General features: G+C 41.5%; 1 protein-coding gene and 1 pseudogene across 6 annotated transcripts in view; both read left to right on the top strand.

The window, feature by feature from the left end:
- Window positions 1-15163, top strand: part of STIM1 (stromal interaction molecule 1) — a 205255-nt gene that overhangs the window by 119881 nt on the left and 70211 nt on the right. The window lies entirely within an intron of this gene.
- On the top strand, window positions 9778-10983 carry LOC121145520 (annotated as a pseudogene).

Raw genomic sequence — 15163 nt, 5'->3', positions numbered from 1 at the left:
CAATGTGAAGAAAGGGGAAAAAAAAGCATATTCTTTTAGAATGAATTATTGCCTAATAGAGCTAACTTATAAAAGAGGCTTCCTAGGTAGATAGTGACCTCCCTGTAACTGTACATGGGATCAAGAGAGAATTGTTCTGTCAAAATGAGCCAAATAATTTCTTAGAAGTTCAAAGAAGGAGAAAAAGTATTTTCTTAAGGAAAAATAAAATTTGGATAGAATGGAAGGAGTTGGACTTCCTCAGTGGTGGAGAGCTATGTATAGTGAGAAGGAAGGAGGAAGCATGGTGAATTGTTTTGATTAGACAGATACTGTGGTAGAAATCATAGAACAAAAAGTTGAAAAGGAAAATGGGATCAAGATAACCAAATTGAGATATGTTGTCTTGTTGAACCAGGCAATGATAGGTTCTTGGGCAAGGACATGACCACTATAAAAGTATCTGAAGTTTTTGTTACATGTGAAAGTGTCACTGAGATTCAGAGGACCAAAATTTTAATTGTTTGTGGTGAGAATAGAGTCATGTTCCTAGTAGTGAATGAAGCTAGAGGTGTCCTGGTCATTGTCCTGGGTCCTAGCCACAGGATTGGAGAATAGGTGGCATAATAGTTAAAATGGTGACATAGTTCAAAATCTACAAACTCTTAGATATTTTTGTTATTCACTCCTCATTTTTTTCACATTCTGCAGAATTGCTTTGTCAATGAGGGGAAGAAGAAAATGTTCTTTTTAGAGGAATGTTACCACAACAAAAAGCCCATCAGCACAAACTGTTCTAAAATAACACAAAAGCTGTCACCCCGTTCTTCTCTGCACCAGTGGTGAGCTGTTCTTTTTCAGCACAGCTTCTGCCTTGCCTTGACTTCTCTTTTACTGCTCCCCCTGCACCCTTAGACCTCTTGTGGTTAGTGAAACATGCTTGTCTGGGTTTTCACAATCAATCTCAAGCCACTGTCTTTGAGAGAGAGAAAGAAGCAAAGTGTGTGTGCTTCCATCAGTCTACACATAACTGATATGGCCTTGCAGTTCAGAATCTAACTAGAAAGTTGGGTAGATACTTCAGGACTTAAAATACAGAGTTATTGTTGCTAACAATCCAGGGATGAAATCCTGGGTTCGCTGATCATGAAGGACCTGAGATTTTTCTGACCCATCCCAAAGCATTGCTGATTACTCAAGAACTTTAGTAGAAATATGAAATGATATTCTATTAACACTTGATTTATTCAATTTCAAAACAATGGAGCTTTCAGATAGCTAATCTTAATTGAATGACCTACTTTGGTACTAGACATTTTTCTAAGTCATTTTTGAAGTTCAGTTTTTTCCCTTATATGGTGACCAGAGTGTTTCCTTTCTTTGTGCAAATCAATCTTCAGGGCCTGTTACATTGTTACCCCAGGACTTAGGTTTCTTTGTGTACTAACTGGTTGCTTCCTATAGTTTCCTCTTCTTTGATTCATTACCACTTCTAATTGCTCTTTTTACTGTGAACTGTGAAATTAGTTACAGTTACTTGAGACTCAGCAGGCTTATATAGATGTAAGATACATATTGTTTGTATTTGGCTGTTTAAGTGCTTCTGTTCTATATAGAAGAGATTGGGTATAGTGGGCCATTCAGATGTTCCAGAAAGTGCTACTGGTGATGGTATCTTGCAAAGTTGGAAGGAGGTTCTGCCATGCTGGCTTTATGGGAATTCATGACCTAGGGTTCTGTTTAGACCTCTGGTAGGAACACTGTCAATGGGATTTGCTCCAGGAGGTAATACTGTCAGGTTTTCCTGACAGTCTAATGTGGGAAGAAATAGGATCTGCCTACAACCATTGACCCCTTGATTGGACTAGGCTCTTGGGAGATCGTTTTTGTTTTATTTTCTGGACCTTACATGGAAGACTAGGGCATTTGTTCAATTGTTAAACAAATTTCTAATGGAAACGTATTATATGCCAGGTACTGTTCAAGAGCTAGAGATTCCATAGTGAACAAAACAGGTAAGATTTCCTGCTCTAAGGATGTGGCATCAGTTATTAAATTATAGTTGTTTTTTTAAAAAAGGCTTACTTGAAAGGCAGAAAGGGAAAAAGAAAAATATTTTCCAACTTTGAAACTAGGCAGAATTGTGATCAGATTATCATTGGTTGGTGGTCTTTCTCGCTTTTTTTTTTTCCCCAAAGTAAAGTGGTGATTAATAATTTCTACCCTTGCAAGGTTGTTGTCAGATTAGGTAAAAAAAAAAAAAATGCTGTTAAAGGTTCCCAACAGAGAGATGGCATCCCAGTCAGAATGCTGGCTTAACTTCCAGCTACTCCGTTTCTGAACTAGCTTCCTACTGTGTCTTGGGAGGCAGCAGGTGATGTCTCGAGTGCTTGGGACCTGTTACCCATGTGGAGACTCAAGTGGGGTTCTGGTGGCTCCTGAGTTCTGCTTGGCTCAGCCTTGATGGTTGTGGGCTTTGAGAGGGAACTAGTGGATGGAAGATTTCGCTCTTGTTCTGCCTTTCAAATATATGAAAAATAAAAATGAATAAACATTTTAAAAAGTCCCCAGCACAAATTTAGAACTCGGAGAACTTCATAATATGAAACAAGCAACTCACTTTTCAAAAAATGGAGCAATATTTGGACAGAAACTTTACCACAGAAGATAAATGGATGACAAATCTGAAAAGATGTTCAGTAAAGATAGCTACTAAGAAAATGTAAATGAAAGCCACAGTGAGATACTACCACATACTTGTTTGAATGGCTCAAATTTAAAAGTGGGGGCCAGCACGATAGCGTAGTGGTTAAAGTCCTCGCCTTGCCTGCTCCAGGATCCCATTTGGTTGCCGGTTCTGATCCTGGTGACCTTGCTTCCCATCCAGCTCCCTGCTTATGGCCTGGGAAGGCAGTTGAGGACGGCCAAAAGTCTTGGGACCCTGCACCTGCGTGGGAGACCTGGAAGAAGCTCCTGGCTCCTGGCTTTGGATTGGCTCAGCTCCAGCCATTGCAGTCGCTTGGGGAGTGAACCATTGGACAGAAGATCTTCCTCTCTGTCTCTCCTCTTCTCTGTATATCTGACTGTGCAATAAAAATAAATAAATCTTTAAAAAAAAACCAAATTTGAAAGTGGACATTGCCAATTGTTGGATTAGAAGGAAGGACTGTTAAAACTTTGGCTAATGAAAATGCAAGATGATACAGCTACTTTGGAAAAATTTGATAGTTTCTTATAAATTTAGACATAGTTTATGATATGTTCCATTAATTCCAGGTATTTATAATTGACAAAACTGAACATAAGCCAAATGTCTTTCAGTATATGAATATATAAATACATTATGGAAAATTATTCAGCAATGAAAAGGAATGAGCTACTGATACACACAGTAAAATGAAGCTCAAAGATAGTATGGTGAGTAGAAAAAGCTAGTCCCCAAAATTATGTTGTATATGGTTCCATTTATAGGATACTATAAGAAGGACAAAACTAAAGGAATGGAGATTAGACAGGGGGTACTAGAGGTTAGGAGTACATAGAAGATTCAATTATAAAGGGAATTTCCTTTGTTCAGTTTGTGGAGGTAACTATAGAAATATAATTATGTGGGCCCAGCATTATGGCTCAATGACTAAATCCTCACCCCGCAAGCACCACAATTCCATATGGGCACTTGTTTGTGTCCCAACTGCTCCACTTCCCTTCCTGCTCTGTTTCTGGCCTAGGAAATAGCAGAGGATGGTCCAAAGCCTTTGGGACCCTGCACCTATGTGGAAGACCCAGACGAAGCTCCTGGCTCATGGTTTCAGATTAGCTCAGCTCTGGCCTTTGTGGCCACTTGGGGAGTGAACCAATGGATAGAACATCTTTTTCCTTGTCTCCACTTCTTTCTGTAAATCTGTTTTCCAATAAAAATAAATATATCTTTTTTTAAAAAAATTTGATTATGTATCAAAGCTCATAGAAATACATGTTTTAGTATTTGACACATAATTTGAGCTCAGAAAATGTTACTTTCTCTTTCCCCTGTATTTCCATGAAAGTGATCTGTATCTGACAGTTGTTATTTCTATGTTTGTTTATTTGTTTCTTTCACCAAATTGTAAACCCCTTTATAGTGAACACCAAGGGCCTGGCTCAGTGGTTCAATGGCTAATACTCCCCTTGCAAGTGCTGGGATCCCAAATGAGCGCTGATTCATGTCCTAGCTGTTCCTCTTCCTATCCAGCTCTCTCTACTGATGGCCTGGGAAAACAATAGAGGATGGCCCAAAGGCTTTGGGCCCTCCACTTGCTGGGAGACCCGTAAGAAGCTCCTGGCACCTGGCTTCAGATCAGCTCAGTTCTGGCTGTTTCAGTCACTTGGGGAGTGTACCAGCCAATGGAAGATCTTTCTGTCTCTCCTTCTTTCCATAAATCTCATCTGCCTTTCCAATAAAAATAAAATGAATTTTCAAAAAGAAAAAGAACAGTGAACTAACCTGGTTTGTCATTTTCCCCTATTGTTCAGCTGAGCCTGTTAAGAATATGTGCCTAGGGATTGGGAGTTGAGCCTAACACCACAGTATCCACGTGCCATAGCAGGGCATCTGGGTTTGAGTCCTGGATGCTACTCCTGGGAGGCTCCAGTGATTTATCAAGTACCTAGGTCTCTACCACCCACATGAGAGACTGGATTGACTCCGGACCAGTCTTGGCTATTGTTGCCATTTAAGAGCTGAACCAGTGGGTATGAGTTTTCTATGTCTCTTAAATAAAGAGACAAAATTTATTTAAAAAAAAATTGTACCTAGTCACTTTGTTTGGGTGACTGACCAATGGTATAGCAGTTTGGTATTGTCTGAAATGGCAGTCCTGAGTCAGGGTTTGTTCACATATTTTGAAGGGTGAGAATAGGCAGGTCACAGTATGAGCTCAGGAAACTGCAGGTTTCACTCAGTGGTGTCTGGCAAAGGCTTAGACTTTGTGTTCTGGAGTCACAGACCTGACTCTGCCACTTACCAACAGTAAAAACTTGGAGAAGTTACACAATGTCTTGGTTTCTTCACTAGAAATTGTAGAATTAGTAGGTACTTCATAACGTTCTTGTGGAGATTAAATTTATTTAAAGCCATTAATATAATGCTTGGCACGTAAGAGAGGCTAGATAATTTTTGTGGTCATTATTATTGCTGATGTGGGTATCATTGTAAAAAACATACGTTTTGATGCAAATAGGCCTGTATTTAAAACTTGGCTTTGCCATATATTAGTTTTATACTCTTAGGCAGCTAACTTCACCTCACTGAGTCTTGATTTTTTTCAGCTGTTGGGGAGGATGATTCTTTGTAGAATTATTGTGACAATGCAATGCATACAAAGCTTCAAGCACAATGCCTGGCACATGAGAGGTGTTGAATCTGTATTTGTCCCTGGCTCAGTGAGATGGTACAGATAAGTGAGTCTAAGCCTGTTTAGCAAGAATTCCAAATTGGTGTTCTCAACATCCCATATCACCGCAGCATTCAACTGTAAGAGCCAATCCAAGCAGCATGGCCGATTTGACTAGGGCCAGGATACTACAAAAGGTAGTTTTATTTTAACCCTAGTGGTTGGTAATAAAGGAAAGGAGTGTGATAGAGTAGGGTTATGCATTTCTAGGGACTGTGACTCCTTTGACAATTTGTTAATTGTCCTACCTATACCTGTGTACTTCATTATTACCATTATTATTTACAGATTTATTATTCTTTTATTGGAAAGGCAGATTTACAGAGAGAAGAACAGACAAAGAAAAAAATCATCCATCTGCTGGTTCACTCCCCAAGAGGCCCCAGTGGCCAGAGCTGAGCTGATTCAAAGCCAGGATCCAGGAACTTCTGGACCTCCCACGTGGTTGCAGGGTTCCAAGGGCTTAGGCCATCCTCGACTACTTTCCCCGGCCACAAGCAGGGAGCTGGATGGGAAATGGGGCTGCTGGGATTATAACTGGTGCCTGTATGGGATTCTGGCACATTCAAAGCAAGGACTTTAGCCACTAGGCTACTGCGCTGTGCCTGGCAGTTTTTTAAACCAAAAATTTCTTTGTTGTGGGGAGCTGCCTTGTATGTTTTATGATGTTTAGTAGCATCCCTAGCCATCACAACGATGCCAATATCAAACCTTGCTTCACCACCCAGTTATTTAGTCACTTGCCCTGTGGAATAAAATTATCTGGAGTTGAGAATTACTAGCCTAGACTAGATACTGTTTCCTTTAAGAAATCTTGTTTGTTCCTCTGTAGTGGGAAATAATTCTTCCTCTCTCATGTTCCAGGGTCTTTTGTGGCCCCCACGTTTGGCAAGTTGCTCTACTCAGCATTCTGATTCCTTGGGCCCCTCCTTATCTGTTTGACCAGATTGTGAGTTCCTCTAGGGAGCAGTAGTCAGATTTTTTTCAACATTGTTTCTCCCTCTAAGCGGTGCCACAGTGGCTTACACATAACGTCTAAGTTAAGGGTTTTGAATGAAGGCAAAGAACCTGTCTTGATAACTATTTTGTGCCCCTTTGGTTGCTTCCCTAAGTCCAAATTAGATTTGACTGGTAAATGGTAGGAGGACTTGGAGTTCTCTTCAGGATAGAAGGTGAGTCAGTGTTAGGTTTTTTCTCAGGAGGCCATTTGATCTGGGCTCTAGGCATGTTAGTGTATGATCTGGGTATTTGATCTCCTACCCAGCTGTGTAGTGTGTGACCTCGTGGTCTGATTCTTCTGAGACCCAGGTGTGTTAGTATATGATGTGGGTGGCTGATGTCTGGAATCCCCTGTTTTCTTCTTTCCTGTGCTTGAATTGTGTGAGGAATCTTGATAGAGATCAAGTTACTCTCACTCTCTGTTTAACGACTTATATTTTTTTGAGAGACAAATTTACAGAGAGAAGGAGAGACAAAGATCTTCTATCTGCTGGTTCACTCCCCAAATGGCTATAATGGCCAAAGCTGAGCTGATTCAAAGCCGGGAGTCAGAAGCTTCTTCTGGATCTCCCATACGGGTTCAGGGTCCCAAGGCTTGAGCCATCCTCTGCTACTTTCCCAGGCCACAAGCAAGGAACTAGAGGAGAAATGGGGGTATCCGGGACATGAACTGGTGCCTGTATGGGATTCCGATGCATGCAAGAGGGAGGATTAGCCAGTTGAGCCATCGTATTGGGCCCCTGGTATCTTTTTTTTTTTCTTTTCTTTTTTAATACTTAGAGAAAAATACATACTGAAGTGGCATAACTGAAGAAGAGAAATACAGCCATACTAAGAGTATTAAAATGCTGTGTGGTTAAGTACAAATATGCACTTTGACAGCAAGAAACATACTAGGTGTACTTTTGCTAAAAATAGTTGTATGACTTTAGAAAATGTCTTAAACACTGTGAGCTTTCATTTCTTGCAAGTAATAATAATAACTATTATGTAGTATTTCCTGCCTTAAAGGATTGTGGCAAAGGTAAAATGAAATCATGTGTATAAAGTTTCCTCTTTGTAGTATTCTGTTCCTGTTTTCATTGCTATAATCTTGTAGGCTAAGTCTGTATTGGGTATTCTTATATACATTCTCATATGTCATCTTTTCAAGAAATCTATAAAGCAGACGCTGAAGCGAGCGTGGTGATGCAAGGTGATATGTTGGTACTTGGATGCCTGCATCCTATTTTGGAGAACTAGTTTGACTCCTAAATGCTCTGTTTTTTTATTCAGATCCCTGCTAGTGTACCAGCAGCAGTGGGGGATGACTAAAATACTTGAGTTCCTGCCATCCACATGGAAAACCTGGATGGAGTTCCTGGCTCCTGGCTTTAGCCTGGCCCAGCCCTAGCTTTTGTGATCATTTGTCACTTTGTCTTTCAAATAAAGAAATAGATCTTTTTTTAAAAAAAGATTTATTTGTTCCCCCACATAACCAAAACGATTGAGTTAGCTCTTACCCTTTTTTTGAACTATTGCAACTCATCACACTGCCAGCAAAGTTCTGAACTTTGATTGTGGTTATGGTTGCACCATAACTGGTATGTGAGTTATCTCTCAGTGAGGATGTTTAAAAAACAAAAACAAAACAAAAAACACACAGTGCTGTTTCCTTGGTTAGAGTAGTAGTCATCTCCCATTTGCCTTTCTGTAGCTCAATCAATGGGAATCCCCGGGGGCTCTTTAGAAAATACTTTGAGAGCTGTGTTGATTTCTATTTCCATTTCTTATTCCTATCTTTGACTGAGATGCAGTGGTACTTCCAGGTCTGAAGTGTTATGGTTCCTGGAAGCAAAAGTCTCTGGTTAACAATCTGGCAGCAAGGTTGCCTGTGTTTCTAGGCAGATGTAGATGATTTTGGAGGATAACAGACTGAAGAGTCCTAGGGCATCCTATGTAAAGAATCAAAGCAGTCCCTTATTTCCTCCATTGTAGTTGGTATTGCTTCTGGGGAAGCCCAAATATGAAAGAAGCTGTGAGGAAACTGATTGTAATTTCCTCTCACTGTCATTTCAGGGACCCGGGTTAGTTTCTTGATCCAGCTTGGGTGGGAAGTTGTTGGACTGTGCTCAGGCTCTCCTGCTGATTCTCGGGGCTGCTATATCACTCCCAGAGATCATATTGGCCCTTGGGAAGCAAAGCTTTCCCTTTGATCTCTGGAGTCAATTCTGAATGTAATTCCTATTGCTCCCTCTGTAGTTTTGACCTTATTTTTTTTAAAGAATTTTATTGTGTAAAAATGAATTCTGTAGGCTTCCTTTTAACGTTTTCTACTTTAAAAAAAATTTTTTTTAGAGTTTTTTGTTTTATTTCTTTGAAAGAGGGTAAGAGCTATAGAGGGACACACACACACGCACACACATGCATGCAGTGGAAGGGAGATACCTGATTTACTCTTCAAAATCTCTCCCAACAATTGGGGATGGACCAGTCTGAAGCCAGGAATCAGGAACTCAATTTGGGTTTCCTACATCAGTTGCAGGCACCTGATTACTTGAGGTATCACTACTGCCTACCAAAGCTAAAATCAAGAGTGGATCTGGGCCTCTGGGCCTCTGGGCCTCTAACCAAGTGCCTCGATATGAGATACGGGCATCAAGCAGTATACCCACTATGCCAAACACCTGCTCCTATGTAGGTTTCTGATATATTTGTTTCTGTGTGCTGCAGTACTTCTGTGGCCTTGGTTTGGAGAGGCACTTCTCTGCTTTCTGGCTCCCTGCCTCTCTGTCTGTGTCCTCATGCAGTCACCTTCTTATTTCATAGCTCATGGAACATTCTTACCCTCTGCCCTGATTTCAGGCAAAGCACAGATGGACATATTCTCAGACCTCAGATGAAACTGGCTCCTTAAGCCAAAAAAGTCCTAGGCCCATTTTTTCTTGTAAATAATTGTAGAATAGCTGAAGTATTCACTGACCAAGAGTGGTTTATAATCAGTTTACACACTGCAACTTCTGTTGCCCTGCTAATGTATTCACCTCTGTTTCTGTGTGTCTTAGAATAAACTATTTGTATACTGACTTTTTAAAAGATTTATATATTTTTATTGCACAATCAGATATACAGAGAGGAGGAGAGACAGAGAGGAAGATCTTCCATCCAATGATTCACTCCCCAAGAGAGTGCAACGGCAGGTGCTGCACTGACCCAAAGCCAGGAGCCAGGAACTTCCTCTAGGTCTCCCACACAGGTGCAGGGTCCCAAGGCTTTGGGTTGTCCTCCACTGCTTTCCCAGGCTTCAAGCCGGGAGCTGGATGGGAAGTGGGGCTGCCGGGATTAGAACTGGCGCCCATATGGGATCCTGGTGCATTCAAGGTGAGGACTTTAGCTGCTAGGCCACAGCACCAGGCCCTGTACACTTTTTTTTTTTTTAAATCAGTGTACACATAGTACATTGCATAAGCATAAGGCTCCTTCCTGAGATACCTGTGGACCACCTGAAAGCAAAGATTCTTGGAATCATAACACAGAAGTAAACTTGATTGGCATAATTTAAAGCTAAATGGAAAACCCTCAATGATACCGGGTTTTGCTACTGCAAATAATATTGCCAACCTGCAAATCAGTTTATTGAATAATGATAAGATAGATTGCAGGAACCCAGCTTCTTGGGAAAATGAGGAAAAGGTGAATCTGGAATATTAAAGAACTTAGGACACTCTGTGAGGAACCGTAGGCTGCTTTGGATGGTTTGACCAAAATACAGGTAAAAATGCAAAAGCTGGCTGCAACTACCAAGGGAGTGGTGAGTTAGAAAATTACCACTATGGGGAGCAGAGTCAGTGGCCCCCTCAGTTTTACATGTGGCCTGTAGTCCATTTCTGTGTGATTTCCTTCAAGCTTTCTGACTTGTGCAGGCAGACACTGTTTCCGAAGTGCACTGTGGCTGAAGACCTGACACATAACATTGGTTGGCAACCTCACCCTGAACTACTTGTTGATGTGCCTGTACCAACCCTATGTGGGGAATGACAGAAAGCTGCACTGGAAAGCATGCTGCTCGAAATGGGACACTGAGCACTGTGACCTCCCAAACTGGCTTTGCATAAACGTTGACTCCTGGCTCCAGACTCCAGGCTGCTGGCTTCTTCCAGACTGCCCAGATGGCCTACTGCCATGCCCCAACAATGTGCCTTGGCTCTGGTGCAGCTACCTAACAGCTTTCTGTTAGGTATACTGGAGCATTCCACCTGCTTGTCACAGCCTCTCCACGCCTGCCTAGCACTGTTGTAACTACCCTCCATGTGGTGCCACCTTCCACTTAGTGTGATCTGCCCTCTTGTGGATCTGTCACTTGAGTTTTTGAGTTCCTAAACAGAATGATTGAATGATCTGGGTTTTGCAAATTAGATCACTTTTATATATTACATTTGTGAAGAAAATTCTTGGTTTCATATTTTATATCTTATCTGTATTGCTTAAATTTTTAGGCTAATATATTAGTTTTATCGTTGCAACTAATGCTAAAATCCCATAGAGTTGGAGGCTGGTATCATGGTTTATTTAGTTTAATCATGAGCATCTCAAATGGGCACGGTCTGATCCAGCTTCCAGCTAATGTACTTAGGAAAGCATTGGGAGATGGCCCAAGTGTTTGGGCCCCTGCACCTCTGTCAGAAACCTGAATGAATCTCCTATCTCCTGCTTTCAGCCAAATCCGGTCCTCACCATTGTGGCCATTTGGGGCTCTCCCTGTCTCTCTCTCTTTCTCAAATAAAAAAAAGCCCTAATTTTTAAAAAAATGTATTTATTTATTTTAATTGGAAAAGCAGAGCTACAGAGAGGGAGGAAAGAGAGGGAGGGTGGGAGAGAGAAAAGGAGAAAGAATTTTTCATTTACTGGTTCATTTACCAAATGGGCTGAAATTGAGAGGCAGGAGCTTCTTCTGAATTTGCCACATGAGTGCAGGGGCCCAAGCACTTAAATTATCTTCCACTGCTCTCCCAAGCCATAAGCAGAGGGCTGGATCAGAAGTGAAACAGCTTGGATTTGAACTGGCATCCAAATGAGTTGCTGGTGCTGCAGGTGAAAGATTAGCTTGCATACCAGCACATTGGTGTTAGAGAGAGAGAAAAAGAAAAAATACATGCAAACACACACATGAGAGAGAGATTGTCTATCTACTGATTCACTTCCCAAATGCCCGCAACTGTGTGAATTGGGTCAGGCTGAAGTCAGGAGCCCAGAACTCTTCAGGACTCCCATGAAGGTAGAAGGGGCCCAGCTACTTGAGCCATATTCTGCTGCTTTTCTCCATGCATGCAATAGAGAGGTGGATTGGGCATAGGGCAGCTGGAACTCAATCTGGCCCTCACATGGGATGCTGCTGTCTCAGTAAGTGATTTAATCTATTATGCTACAACACCAGCCCCAGCCATTATATATTAAAGAAAAACCTTCAGTTTTATTTTCTTAAAAATTCTTAATTATTTGCATTTTATTTGAATGAGAGAGAGAGAGATTCTTTCACCTTTTGTTACATATGCCAGATGCCTACAGCAGTCAGGGTTAGGCCGGGACTAGGCGAGGAGCCTGGAGCTCAAACTGGTTGACTGCACCCAAGTGGTAGAGCCATCAGCTTCTTCCTACCCTGGGTGTGCATTAGTAGGAAGCAGGATTTTAAGTGCAAGAGGCAAGGCTTGAATCACGCACTTCATAATGGAATGTGGATATCTCAAATGGTGTCTTCACCACTGTTCCAAATATCTGCTGAAACAATAGTACATTTTAAGGGCTGTACTGGTGGTATTTTACAGGGGACTGTGGGAATTTCAAGAGGAATCAAGCTATAATGATTTAATATGTACTGATGTAGCAGAAGATCATATTATTAGCTAGCATTCAGGCAAAGGTACAGTTTCCAGATGAGCCGAGTTAACACATGACAAGAGTATGCATGGTTTGCAATCTGTCCTCTTGCCTTAGCCAGTTAGAGGATGAGGCAGCAGCTCCCCCAGATGGTGCCCCTTATGTTTCCAGGAAAATCCAGACTGGCTTGCTTTGACAAACTGGGAAATTCTTTTTTACTAAGCAGTCTGTTGTTTTTCTTCTTCCACTTTGTTGTTGAATCTGCATTTTCTATTCTGGATAACAATCGTATTGATAATAACAGAACTTAATTACACTTGTAAGGCTGTGTTTATGTTTGTAAATGCCTATCTGTGCCTTTGTGTTTGTGCTTCTCTCTATGTTTTTTATATATTGTTTTGTGCTTGTTTGAGTATGTATCTTTCTGTATTTAAATGTGTCTGTGTGTAGAGCAAGAAATTGAGGGAGGGGGAGAAATACTGAGCCAAAGTAGGGGCTGTGAAAAAGTCCATTAATTAGGTCAGGGTTAAGGAGAAGTTTAGGGGTAAAGGTTAGGCCTGCAGTGTATAAGACCAGAAGGTTGAGGAAAAAAAATAGCAAAAGATATAACCATAACCCCAAAGATGCTGTTTGTCAAAGCAAAAACTGGACCTGTAAAGTGCAGGCAATCATATTTAGCAGCCAGGAATAGCAGAGGAAAAAATTCAACTTCAGGCATTCAGCTTCTGATTCTTCAAAAGGAAAAGTCAACAGCTGGTGCTGAAATCTCTGCTGGCTTTTGTTTGTGTATTTACTCAAGTGTCTGTATGCATGTCTTTATCTGCATGTGTACACATTCAGTGTGCTTCATGGCATTTGGAAGAGTTGGTTTCCAGTGTAATCGCTGATTCACTTGAGAATAGGGGGATTCACTTCACAGGGGATAGATGACCTTCCTGATACCCAATCTCTCTCTTTTTTTTTTAAAGATTTATTTTATTTATTTGAAAGGCAGAGTTACAGAGGGTCATGGAGAGATAAATAGATCTATTGATTGATAGGTCTTCCATCCTCTGATTCACTTCTCATAAGGCTTGCAGTGGTCATAGCTGGGCGAAACCAAAACCAAGAGCTGGCAGCTTCATCTATGTCTGCCATGTGGGTGCAGGGACCCAAGCAATTGGGCCATTTTCCTCTGCTTTCCCCAGAAGTATTAGCAGGGAACTGGATTAGAAGTAGAGCAGCAGGGATTTGAACTGGGGATGCTGGCTATGCGATAGCAGCTTTATCCATTGTGCTATAATGCCAGTCTCCTGTTATTCATACCTGTGTTCTTTGTCTCATCTTCTCCAAATGTTTGTTCTGAATGGAGTGCTGGATATAGAAGACAGAAAAATTTCCTAGTTTCAGAGGTCTCATATATCACTGAGTCAGAAAGACAACACATACCCAATCCTGATACCCATTGTGACTAGAGATGTACTCTCTGGATGCACTGAACAGTTGACCTCCATGACGATGTTAGGAAACAATACTCAGAAGAGGTGATATCTGTGGTGGACTTCAGGCGATGAATAGAAGTCTCTGTCTCTATGGAGATCATAGAGCTGTGCAGAGATTTCAGTCATTCCTGGATATGCCAGATAAGCTAGATAAACTTCTAATTTCCCGTTGGTACCCCATGATGCTAGACCCTCCCAGATACAGGTTTTCATGGGTCTGCACTGTAGAGACTGATTAGGTGAGAGCCAAGCCCTCTTGCATCTAGCTACTGGCATTGTGTGGAGGAAGAGCTAGGATTTAGTTACTTGGACTCAGAGGCTGAGTGATGGTTTTGTCAGAATAAACAAAGATCTGTAGTGTGAGATTTTGTGTCAAGGGACCAAGTTTGTAGTAGTCAGATGTTTATAAGGCATCCTAAGCATCATGATGGATTGTGCCTCAAACTCATTTTCTTCGCTGTAAATATGGAGTAGTTTGTATTTTGTAGGCTGCAGTTGACAGAGTGATAAGTGGCTTAGTTGATATTTGATTCTATGTCTGTAGAATTGTATTTTTATGAAACACTTCAAATGTTTTCTGGTATCTCTGTGTGGTAAGTTCCCTGTTTAGTTGAGAATGGAATCTTGAGATCTCAGGCAGGATAGAGGCGAAAAAAACTGCAAAGACAGTTGCTTGACCCTTTCTTCAGGATTGTAAGATAACATTTTCCTCCACATTGAGAGACAGATCTTCCATCTGCAGGTTCACTCCCCAAATGACTGAGACTGGGCCAGGACAAAGCAAGGAGTCAGGAGCTTCATCTGGGCCTCATATGTGGGTATAGGAACTCAAGCACTTGGGCCATCTTCTACTTTCTCAGGCACATTAACATTGGAAATGGAATGGAGCAGCTGGGTCTCAAGCCAGTACCCATTTGGGATGCCAGTGTTATAGGTCACAGCTTAATCTGCAAATCAGTAATTTCAGCCCCAGAATGAATGCTTCTTAATCAAGGCTTTCCTTTCTTTTCTTTTAATTTAATAAAGGATTTTATGGACCAGGATTGTGGCACAGTATGTTAAGCAGCTTTTTGTGATGCTGGCATCCCATATTGGAGTGCTGACTTGAGTCTTGGCTGCTCTGTGTCTGATCTAACTCCCTCTTAGTGCACACGGGAAAGCAGCAGAAGATTAGTCAAGAACTTTGGACCCTCAGACCCGTGTTGGAGACGAGGGTGGCTTTCTGGTTCCTTACTTCATCCTGCCCATTGCCAGCCTTTGAAGCCATTTCAGGAGTGAATCAGCAGATGGAAGATCAAGTTTTCCTCTCTCTCTCTCTTTCTCTCTCTCTCTCTTCCTCCCCTTCCCTCTTTCTCTCTCCCCTTTCCAGTCTCCCTCTCCTCTTGCTCCCCCTCCTTCCTTCCTTCCTGTCAAATACAT

The sequence above is a fragment of the Ochotona curzoniae genome, unplaced genomic scaffold (genome assembly GCF_017591425.1).
Source record: "Ochotona curzoniae isolate NIBS_2020 unplaced genomic scaffold, NIBS_Ocur_1.0 scaffold_3223, whole genome shotgun sequence".
Taxonomy (NCBI): Eukaryota; Metazoa; Chordata; class Mammalia; order Lagomorpha; family Ochotonidae; genus Ochotona; species Ochotona curzoniae.
The sequence above is the reverse complement of the archived record's forward strand: the minus strand, read 5'-3'. Positions and strand labels throughout refer to the sequence as shown.